Source organism: Dysidea avara, chromosome 2 (genome assembly GCF_963678975.1).
Source record: "Dysidea avara chromosome 2, odDysAvar1.4, whole genome shotgun sequence".
Lineage (NCBI taxonomy): Eukaryota > Metazoa > Porifera > Demospongiae > Dictyoceratida > Dysideidae > Dysidea > Dysidea avara.
In genome coordinates, this window is record NC_089273.1 from 24,490,352 (window position 1) to 24,502,590 (window position 12,239).

Consider the following 12,239-nt stretch of genomic DNA (forward strand, 5'->3'; position numbering starts at 1 on the left):
TTTTTGCAAGTGTGCGAAAAGACGAAGAAGAAGAAGAAAAAAAAAACGAAGAAAAAAAACGAAACTTTGGCAGCTCGTATCTCGGAAATGGCTGGAGCGATTTCCTTCAAATTTGGAATGTAGACTCCCTTGGCTGGCGGGCAACTGTGTAGCAAATTTGGTTCCAATCAGATAAGTGATCACCGAGATACAAAGTTGTGAAAATGACGTTTTCGTTCTTCCTGTCAATATACTCACGGTGTGGCGCGCCGGCTTCTTGGGCCGCACGACACACTACCGTGTGTCTTGATACAAGTGTTACAAATAGTTATACTGGAGTCTGTAGTCTACATTGTTTCTTGTAAAGAATCCCATAAGTTCTATAGGTTCAGTTAAGGCTATTTTTGTAAAAATACTTCAACCTCACCGGCTCATACAATAAGGGAAAACATGTGGACCTATTTAGGAAACAGTTAATCACATAATCAAAAGCTTATCTTTCGCCTACACAGGTATTTTGGTTCTGGATTTCCATTTCTTTCCTTGTTGGCAACTTGTCTTTGGATGGTGTCCCCTGCAGATGTTACAGAATAGCAGGGCTCAACCCAGAATATTAACCTAGAGGGGGCGAAGTAAGTCGCTTCGGATTCTAGGGGGGTCTGGGGGCATGCTCCCCCAGGAAAATGTTGAAAATTTAGGTGTAAATATACTCAATTTTGGTGAAATTTTACTGTGATGCCATTGAATATTGACCATTGGATTATACAACTTTGGGATCAATTAAACCTTTCCATTTCTCAAGGCTTTAGGTATAAACCTAGGGGGGGCAATAGCTAACCCAGAGGGGGCCTGTGCCCCCCCCCCCCCCCACCCCCCCTAGATTAACCCCTGAATAGATAGTACCTTACAAAAAAGAATCCCCTAGTATTATTCAGATTTAGGGGGGGGGGATAAAGGCCGGCCTGATAGTGATGTGTGGTCCATACTTTGGCAGATTGTGCACCAGTGGTACACTGATGGTTATACTGCTACATTCAGCTGTATCTTTACCTAATCCCCAACTTTTACTTCACTATCCTTTTAAGACAGTTTTACTTTAAATTAGGCCTTGACATTGCCCTCGTATCTTGTGGTCTACTACCCATCTTAGTGAAACAGCTAGGCCATCCTATCTAGTAATTGCTTCTTTTACACACTTTCTGTTTTTAAGGAAGCCCCTATTTAAACTCACCGATCCTTCAGGACATCTATAATTTCAAACTGATGCTACCCTTTCAAGTGGCCCCTAATTTAGATGCACTGTCCTTTTAAGACAGTGCTATTCTGGGGCTAATTCTTGGATAGCCCTCCTGTTCTTTTAATTAGCTATCCTCATGAAGCCATCCCATTCAGTCCTACTACAGTGGAACCTCTGTATAATGGATACTTTAAAACCAAGCCACTTCTTGCTGTAACATAAAGGTTTCCTCTTTTAGAGGTAAAAATACATTCAACCATGCATGATGGGACCAAATTTTTGCCCTTATTTTTCTATTTTTCAGATAATTTGATAAGAGAGGTCCTACTGTATGTTTGCCACACTGTCTCTTTACAACAGCTGTCTCTCTGGGACCAAGTCCTATGCTTGCCTTGTTCTTTTCAGACAGCATTTTTCATGAGGCTATCCCTTTAGGTATCCTCTATTGTTGGCACGCCATCCCTTAAAGACAGCTGTCTTTAAGGTAAAGCTATCCCTGTGGGGCTGTCCATTAAGGGGATCCCCATTGTTTATCACACTCTAGCCCTTTAGGCCAGGAATACACATGAGGATTGGTATCCACCTGTTTTTGATCGAAAGTAAAGCAAAATGGACTATTGATAACAGCTCTGCCATTCTCACTGGCCAGATACTCATAGAGTGTGTTTTGTAACACTAGGTGATATCACACACTCCCACTTCATGGTGCAGTTATTGCTACAAAGATCTGGGCTATGGATTAGTCTAAGGGGTCATCAATGCTCTCCTACCATTACATGGCACTTTGCTATGTAATGGACTTTATGCACTTTATCATATTATACTTTTTATTGATATGCTATGGTCCTTACTCTAGTTGAAAATTCCAAATTTTCTGTGTACTTGTTAGTACTGTAAGCAAAAAAACAGAAATTTTCTTGTTTATACTTTTTGTAACACAGGAAATTATGACTTATTGACCAGCACCCACCACAACAAAAGAAAGAATAGTATCAGACATATCATAATTAATTTTTGTGTTTGAATTGAGATGGACTCAATTTATTCAACAAAACTTCTACTGAACACCTTACTGATCTCATTGTACTTACTGTAACTCAATAATGGCAAATCGTCAGCCCTACATGTGCACTTATGGGATACACAATAAGCATCATGAACTTCCATGTGTTCTTGTATTCCACATCTTTTTGGTCCTTGTACTACTTCCATGTATCATGTCTATGGCTTCAATTTTACTACATGTTAAACCATACAGGATTAATTTATTTGTAATGCCTGCTACTGTTAATGTGAATAGATTAGGATTGTATGACTAACAGAACACCTCTGAAACTAAGGAAAGTGATTCATTTATGGTTTCAGTAGTTATAGTATTATGCTTTGTATTCTGTCTTAGTTTAATGAAATATGGTACTGCTCAAGTGCAATGTCACACTTGCTTGCATATGCAACTTTGCTCAAAATTTAAAAAATTACTAAATAAGGGGCATGGAAACTGTTTTGCTTGTGACTCTCGTGAGCAAAACAGCTTCGACACTTTTTCATGAACGAAACAGTTGCCAAGCTTCTTAATTAGGGATTTTTAAATCTTGAGCAAAGTTGCTCGTGCAAGCGAGTGTGATATTGCACTTGGGCAGTGCTGTATGGTATTTTGTAGGTCTGGATGCCCAAAGCAACCCATCCAAATTGTAAAAGGATTGTATAATATATGTGTAGGTCATGAGATACAGTATGATATTTTTCAGTAGATGGTTCTCATGATGTGGTCCCTTCTGAATAATCATATAGTAAACTAGCATTGGTACCTGTGCTACATGCAGTACCATTTCACATTCCACATTAACTACAATAGCATGAATCAATGCATTGGGAATGAAGTATTAAAGATCATGTCATAAAGTAGTATGCTTCATGATATCTTCTGATTCCAAGCCTAAGTAGTTAAAATGATGTGATTATGTGGGTTAACTAAACAGCAGAATTGCATGTAATCTAAATCAATAATATTATTATCAACACATGTGTAAATTATGTGGTGCTGTCCTAATGTCAACAAAGAGCATTAAAGCAGTACTAGTTGTTGTTACAGCTATACTGCAAGCAAAAAAATTTACTTAATATACAGGTACACACTTCCTGGATAATTGTTTTTATATTTTAGGCAAGTTGAATCAAGACACACGGTAGTACATTCTGCGGCCCAAGAAGCCGGCGCGCAACACCCGTGAGTATATTGACAGAAGAACGAAAACACAATTTTCGCGCCTCCGTAGCTCTGTGCTGCCTTGATGAAACAAGACAAATTTTGCTGTGGACATGCCCTCCAACTTCAGTACTCCACATTCCAAATTTGAGTGAAATCGTTTCAAGCGTTCCCGAGATATGCGACTTCAAAAATTGGCTTAGTATCTTCATTTTTTCTTCTTATTTTTCTTCCTTTTTTTGCACACTTACAAAAACTGCTATAAAACGCGAACGCCTTATCCGATTACCTTGAAATTTGGCACACAGAAAGGGGGTATAAAGGCGCATCTCGGTACAAACTTTGGCTGGAATACAATAAACAGACAAAGAGTTATGAATGATTATTCATGACAAATAACACCAATATGTTGTCACGCCTACAGGGTAAACCGCGTATGGGAAGAAGCTGAAAATCGGTGGGTGAATAGGTTAACTATTGAACCTCAAACCTTTTGTGGTTTGAAAGAAAGCGAGCTAAAAACCAGGAAGATACAACAAAAAAACCAACAGTGTGTAACAATGATGCAATCGAGATTAGCTAATAAAAAACTACTACTTGCCATGCCTACCAGATAAACCGCTTGGGGTAATGCTTTGAAAATCACTGTACAGATGGAGTAATCATCTTAGAAAGGCTCTTCAATGGTGTAGAAGAATCAGACTTAAAGCCACGGAGTTATAACACGAAATCCAACTTGGTGTAGCAAGTGCGAGATTGAGATACTCTAATAGAGCAGTCATCCTAATAGAGCAGTCACCCTGAAGAGAATTCAAGAGATCAGTTAGAAACAAGTAACCTGTATAGAGATCAGCTACAAAAAATCACCCTGTTGTCACCCTGTAGAGAGATCAGCTAGAAGAAGTTACCTTGTAGGGAGTTCAACTACGGAAAGAGATAGTTCAGCTAGAAGAAATCACCTTGTAGAGTTCAGCTACAAAGAAACCACCATGTAGAGAGTTCAGCTACAAACAAATCGCCCTGTAGAGAGATCAGCTAGAATAAGTTACCTTGTAGAGAGTTCAGCTACAAAGAAACCATCATGTAGAGAATTCAGCCGCAAACAAATCACCTGTAGAGAGTTCAACTGCAAACAAATCTCCCTGTAGAGAGATCAGCTACAAGACGTTTCCTTGTAGAGAGTTCAGCTACAAACAAATCACCCTGTAGAAAGATCAGCTAGAAGAAATCGCCTTGTAGAGAGTTCAGCTACAAAGAAACCATCATGTGAGAGTTCAGCTACAAACAAATTGCACTGTAGAGAGATCAGATAGAAGAAGTTACCTTGTAGAGAGCTCAGCTACAAAGAAACCATCATGTAGAGTTTTCAGCTGAAAACAAATCACCTGTAGAGAGTTCAGCTACAAACAAATCACTAGGCTTAAGTCTATCTAATCCAAAACAGCCTAGCTGTAAAAAAAGTGTGCGGCCCTCAGAAAGGCTATGGTGAAAAAAGATGTGAAATCCAAGGTGGCGGCCAAGAAATGGCTGTGATGGTAGGTTAATGATAAAAATTTTAATAACGACAATTCAGGTGAATTTTTGTGCCGCTTCACAAAATTTACCTAAATTGTCATTATTAAAATTTTTACCATTAACCTACCATCACAGCCATTTCTTGGCCGCCACCTTGGATTTCACATCTTTTTTCACCATAGCCTTTCTGAGGGCCGCACACTTTTTTTACAGCTAGGCTGTTTTGGATTAGATTTCATTTCTTTTTGTATTTGTATACCCCAAAGCCGGCCTATGGCCAGCTTTGGGACTTTTTAAACTCATGTTTTTTTCTTTACTACAGGAAGAAGAAAAGATGAAGTAGATGTACTTTAAATATTTTATCAGTAAATGTACAAATTATATATACTGTATAATACATATGTGACCGGATTTGCGAAAAGGGGTCTTCCACACACATCCAATTTGCCAACTTTGACAATTGATAACTTCAGATTGGAAAGAACTATTGCCTTGATATTTGGGAAGTGGTGAGAACCACTATAGCTGAATACATAGTGAAATTTTCAGGTTAATATGTTACTTGAACACTGAGTTATGGTCTCCAACGTTTACGGAATTGGATGCGTGTGGAAGACCCCTTTTCGCAAATCCGGTCACATATATTGATTACAGAAATCTCCATAGTGGTTTCTTTGTAACTGAACACTCTACAAGGTGACTTCTTTTAATTGCTCTCTCTACAGGGTGAATCGTTTGTAGCTGAACGATCTACAAGGTAAATTCTTCTAGCTGATCTCTCTACAGGGTGATGTGTTTGTAGCTGAATTTTGTATAGGTGATTTGTTTGCAGCTGAGCTCTTTACAGAATGGTTTCTTTGTAGCTGAACTCTCTAAAAGGTAACTTCTTCTAACTGATCTTTCTACAGGGCAATTTGTTTCTGGCAGAATTTTCTACCGGGTGATTTCTTTGCAGCTGAACTCTCTACAAGGTAATTTCTTCTAGCTGATCTCTCTACAGGGAGATTTGTTTGTAGCTGAACTATCTACAAGGTAACTTCTTATAGCTGATCTCTCTACAGGGTGATTTGTTCGTAGTTGAATTCTGTACAGGTGATTTGTTTGCAGCTGAGCTCTTTACAAAATGGTTTCTTTGTAGCTGAACTTTCTCCAAGGTAACTTCTCCTAACTGATCTATCTACAGGGTGATTTGTTTGTAGCTGAACTATCTACAAGGTAATTTCTTCTAGCTGATCTCTCTACAGGGTGATTTGTTTGTAGCTGAATTCTGTACAAGTGATTTGTTCGCAGCTGAGCTCTTTACAGAATGGTTTCTTTGTAGCTGAACTCTCTACAGGGTGATTTGTTTGTAGCTGAAATCCCTACAAGGTAACTTCTTCTGGCTGATCTCTCTATAGGGTGATTTGTTTGTAGCTGAACTCTCTACAGGTGATTTGTTTGTAGCTGAACTCTCTACAAGGTGATACTTCTAGGTGATGTCTCTACAGGATTCCTTGTTTCTAACTGAACTCTCAACAGGGTGATCTGTTCATAGCTTTCTACTGGGTGATTAGTTTGCAGCTGAACTCTCTAAATGGTGGTTTCTTTGTAGCTGAACTCTCTACAATGTGACTTCTTCTAGCTGAACTCTCTACAAGGTGACTTGTTTCTAGCTGATCTCTCTACAGGGTGACTTGTTTCTAGCTGAACTCTCTACAGGTGATTTGTTTGCATCTGAACTCTCTACATGGTTTATTTCTTTGTAACTGAACTCCCTGCAAGGTGACTTCTTCTAGCTGATCTCTCTACAGGGAGATTTGTTTGTAGCTTAACTCTCTACAGGTGATTTGTTTGCAGCTGAACTCTCTACATGATGGTTTCTTTGTAGCTGAACTCTCTACAAGGTAATTTCTTCTAGCTGATCTCTCTACAGGCCGATTTGTTTGTAGCTGAACTCTCTACATGATGGTTTCTTTGTAGCTGAACTCCCTACAAGGTGATTTCTTCTATAGCTGATCTTTCCACAGGGTGATTTGTTTGTACCTGAACTATCTACATGATGGTTTCTTTGTAGCTGAACTCTCTACAAGGTAACTTCTTCTAGCTGATCTCTCTAGAGGACAATTTGTTTGTACCTGAACTCTCACATGATTGTTTCTTTGAAGCTGAACTCTCTACAAGGTGATTTCTTCTAGCTGATCTTTCTACAGGGTGATTTGTTTGTAGCAGAACTCTCTACAAGGAAACTTCTTCTAGCTGATCTCTCTACAGGGAGATTTGTTTGTAGCTGAACTCTCTATACATGATTTGTTTGCGGCTGAATTCTCTACATGATGGTTTCTTTGTAGCTGAACTCTCTACAAGGTAACTTCTTCTAGCTGATCTCTTTACAAGGGTGAATTGTTTGTAGCAGAACGATCTACAAGGTAACTTCTTCTTACTTATCTCTCTACAGGGTGATTTGTTTGTAGCTGAACTTTCTACAAGGAAACCTCTTTTAACTGAGCTCTGTACAAGGTGAATTATTTGTAGCTGAACTATCTACAAGGTAACTTCTTCTAGCTGATCTCTCTACAGGATGATTTGTTTGTAGCTGAACTATCTACAAGGTAATTTCTTCTAGCTGATCTCTCTACAGGCTGATTTGTTTGTAGCTGAATTCTGTATAGGTGATTTGTTTGCAGCTGAGCTCTTTACAGAATGGTTTCTTTGTAGCTGAACTCTCTACAAGGTAACTTCTTCTAGCTGATGTATCTATAGGGTCACTAGTTTGTAGCTGAATTCTCTACATGGTGGTTTCTTTGTAACTGAACTATCTACAAGGTGACATCTTCTAGCTGATCTTTCAACAGGGTGATTTGTTTGTAACTGAACTCTCTACAAGAAAACTTCTTCTAACTGATGTCTGAACAGGGTGAATTGTTTGTAGCTGAACTCTCTACAGGGTGATTTGTTTGTAGCTGATCTCTAGACAGGTTACTTATTTCTAACTGATCTCTTGAACTCTGTTCAGGGTGACTGCTTTATTAGGATGACTGCTCTATTAGAGTATCTCGATCTCGCACTTGCTACACCAAGTTGGATTTCGTGTTATAACTCCGTGGCTTTAAGTCTGATTCTTCTACACCATTGAAGAGCCTTTCTAAGATGATTACTCCATCTGTACAGCGATTTTCAAAGCATTACCCCAAGTGGTTTATCTGGTAGGCGTGGCAAGCATAATAATAATAATAATAATAATATAATAAAATAAATAAAAATTAGCTAATCTCGATTGCATAATTGTTACACACTGTTGATTTTTTCGCTGTATCTTCCTGGTTTTTAGCTCGATTTCTTTCAAACCACAAAAGGTTTGAGGTTCAATAGTTAACCTATTCACCCACCGATTTTCAGCTTCTTCCATACGCGGTTTACCCTGTAGACGTGACAACATATTGGTGTTATTTTTCGTGCATAATCTCTCATAACTCTTTGCCTGTTTATTGTATTCCAGCCAAAATTGGTACCCAGATGCGCCTTTATACCCCCCTTCTGTGTGCCAAATTTCAAGGCAATCGGATAACGCGTTCGCGTTTTATAGCAGTTTTTGTAAGTGTGCGAAAAGAGGAAGAAAAATAAGAATAAGAAGAAAAAAAACGAAGAAACTAAGCCAATTTTTGAAGTCGCATATCTCAGGAATGCCTGAAGCGATTTCACTCAAATTTGGAATGTGGAGTACTGAAGTTGGAGGGAATGTACACAGCAAAATTTGTCTTGTTTCATCAAGGCAGCACAGAGCTACGGAGGTGCGAAAATTGCGTTTTCTTTCTTCCTGTCAATATACTCACGGGGTTGCGCGCCGGCTTCTTGGGCCGCACGACACACTACCGTGTGTCTTGATTATGCTCCAAAATCTTCCTATTATTCTTTCTGACACTTCTTTTTTATTCACCTATTATGCTCAAATTTATTCCTGAGTCTACCTATTATTCTCAAATTATCCCCAAATATGTGTGCCAAATTAGTATTTTTGTTATGGTTTTTAAACAAGTGACTGCTCTATTAGAATTATGGACTCGAAGTTGACTGCTCTATTAGAGTAAGTGACTGCTCTATTAGAGTATCTCTATCGTTTTCACCATTTTTATGCTTGCACTATTTTGGTAATAAATCTAAAAGATTTACACTACACCACAACAAAAACTTATAATTTTGTACCAATATTCTTAGAATTCATTCGATTATTCCGGAATATTCCCCAATGCTTTTCAGTACCTTTTATTCCCGAAATTATGCCGGCATAATAGGTGCATGCCTACAAATCACCCTGTAGAAAGATCAGCTAGAAGAAATCACTTTGTAGAGAGTTCAGCTACAAAGAAACCATCATGTAGAGAGTTCAGCTGTAAACAAATCACCTGTAGAGAGTTCAGCTACAAACAAATCTCACTGTAGAGAGATCAGCTAGAAGAAGTCACCTTGTAGAGAGTTCAGTTACAAAGAAACCACCATGTAGAAAGATCAGCTAGAAGAAGCCATCTTGTAGAGAGTTCAGTTACAAAGAAACCACCATGTAGAGAATTCAGCTGCAAACTACTGACACTGTAGATACATCAGCCAGAAGAAGTTACCTTGTAGACAGTTCAGCTACAAAGAAACCATTCTGTAAAGAGCTCAGCTGCAAACAAATCACCTATACAGAATTCAGCTGCAAACTACTGACACTGTAGATACATCAGCCAGAAGAAGTTACCTTGTAGACAGTTCAGCTACAAAGAAACCATTCTGTAAAGAGCTCAGCTGCAAACAAATCACCTATACAGAATTCAGCTACTAACAAATCACCCTGTAGAGAGATCAGCTAGAAGAAGTTACCTTGTAGACAGTTCAGCTACAAAGAAACCATCATGTAGATAGTTCAGCTACAAACAAATCGCCCTGTAGAGAGATCAGCAAGAAGAAGTTACCGTGTAGAGAGTTCAGCTACAAAGAAACCATCATGTAGAGAGTTCAGCTGTAAACAAATCACCTGTAGAGATTTCAGCTACAAACAAATCTCTTTGTAGAGAGATCAGCTAGAAGAAGTCACCTTGTAGAGAGTTCAGTTACAAAGAAACCACCATGTAGAAAGATCAGCTAGAAGAAGCCATCTTGTAGAGAGTTCAGTTACAAAGAAACCACCATGTAGAGAATTCAGCTGCAAACTACTGACACTGTAGATACATCAGCCAGAAGAAGTTACCTTGTAGACAGTTCAGCTACAAAGAAACCATTCTGTAAAGAGCTCAGCTGCAAACAAATCACCTATACAGAATTCAGCTACAAACAAATCACCCTGTAGAGAGACCAGCTAGAAGAAGTTACCTTGTAGACAGTTCAGCTACAAAGAAACCATCATGTAGATAGTTCAGCTACAAACAAATCACCCTGTAGAAAGATCAGCTATAGAAGAAATCACCTTGTAGGGAGTTCAGCTACAAAGAAACCATCATGTAGAGAGTTCAGCTACAAACAAATCGCCCTGTAGAGAGATCAGCAAGAAGAAGTTACCGTGTAGAGAGTTCAGCTACAAAGAAACCATCATGTAGAGAGTTCAGCTGTAAACAAATCACCTGTAGAGAGTTCAGCTACAAACAAATCTCCTTGTAGAGAGATCAGCTAGAAGAAGTCACCTTGTAGCGAGTTCAGTTATAAAGAAACCACCATGTAGAGAGTTCAGCTACAAACTAGTGACCTTGTAGAGACATCAGCTTGAACAAGTTATCGTGTAGAGAGTTCAGCTACAAACAATTCGCCCTGTTCAGAGATCAGTTAGAAGAAGTTTTCTTGTAGAGAGTTCAGCTACAAACAAATCACCCTGTAGAAAGATCAGCTATAGAAGAAATCACCTTGTAGGGAGTTCAGCTACAAGAAACCATCATGTAGAGAGTTCAGCTACAAACAAATCACCCTGTAGAGAGATCAGCAAGAAGAAGTTACCTTGTAGAGAGTTCAGCTACAAAGAAACCATCATGTAGAGAGTTCAGCTATAAACAAATCACCTGTAGAGAGTTCAGCTACAAACAAATCTCCCTGTAGAGAGATCAGCTAGAAGAAGTTACCTTGTAGATAGTTTAGCTACAAACAATTCACCCTGTACAGAGCTCAGTTAGAAGAGGTTTCCTTGTAGAGAGTTCAGCTACAAACAAATCACCCTGTAGAAAGATCAGCTAGAAGAAGTCACCTTGTAGAGAGTTCAGCTACAAAGAAACCACCATGTAGAGAGTTCAGCTGCAAACAAATCACCCTGTAGAAAATTCAGCTACAAACAAATCGCTCTATAGAAAGATTAGTTAAAAGAAGTTACCTGGTAGAGAGTTCAGCTACAAAGAAACCATTCTGTAAAGAGCTCAGCTGCTAGCAAATCACCTGTACAAAATTCAGCTACAAACAAATCACCCTGTAGAGAGATCAGCTAGAAGAAGTTACCTTGTAGATAGTTCAGCTACAAAAAAAATCACCCTATAGAGAGATCAGGTAGAAGAAGTTACCTTGTAGATTGTTCAGCTACAAACAATTCACCCTGTAGAGAGATCAGTTAGAAGAAGTTACCTTGTAGAGTGTTCAGTTACAAAGAACCACCATGGAGAGTTCTGTAATAAATATATGTATTACATATATAAAAGTACATTTACTGATGAAATCAGAAATATTTAAAGTATTCAATATCTGTTTCATCTTTTCTTCTTCCTGTGGTAAAGAAAAAAAAGATGGGTTAATAAAACCTCAAAGCCGGCCATAGGCCGGCTTTGGGGTATACAAATACAAAAAGAAGTGAAATCTAATCCAAAACAGCCAAGCTGTAAAAAAGCTGCCATATACCTATCAAATGTGCTACTGTGTAATTTTCCAACAGTTCATATGCTGTGAAGTAATACGTACCACGATGCTATGAACTTACTATGAGTAAACGTAAAGTTAGAAAGAGTATGCATCAAAAAGGTATATAAACAAAAAATGTTTTGTCACTGCCATTCTGGTCACCAGTGGGATTCGAACCCTCATGCTTATTATGTAGAAGAAACTTCAGCATTGCTAACCACATGATAACAGCTCAGCTGGCAAAGCACCATTGTGGTTAATGTTGTGTAGCCTTTATTGTGTTGTAACAGACTAAGGAACTCCTGCAGAAGCTTGCAATAAACTTTGTGGTGTAGTCAGATTGTGAGTGTTTCATTTTACATGTGAATCATGTCGATATGTGTACTGATTGCTAAGTAAGTGCTGTCAATACCTGACATGAAAAAGTGTGTCACGAAAAGGTGGCACTGAGAAGAAAAATTTTTGTGGATAGGAATCAAA

At 38.6% G+C, this 12,239-nt stretch overlaps 1 protein-coding gene across 1 annotated transcript in view; it reads left to right on the forward strand.

The window, feature by feature from the left end:
• The window catches only part of LOC136243792 (uncharacterized), a 51,213-nt gene that overhangs the window by 17,508 nt on the left and 21,466 nt on the right, over positions 1–12,239 (forward strand). The gene's annotated exons all lie outside the window — the stretch shown is intronic.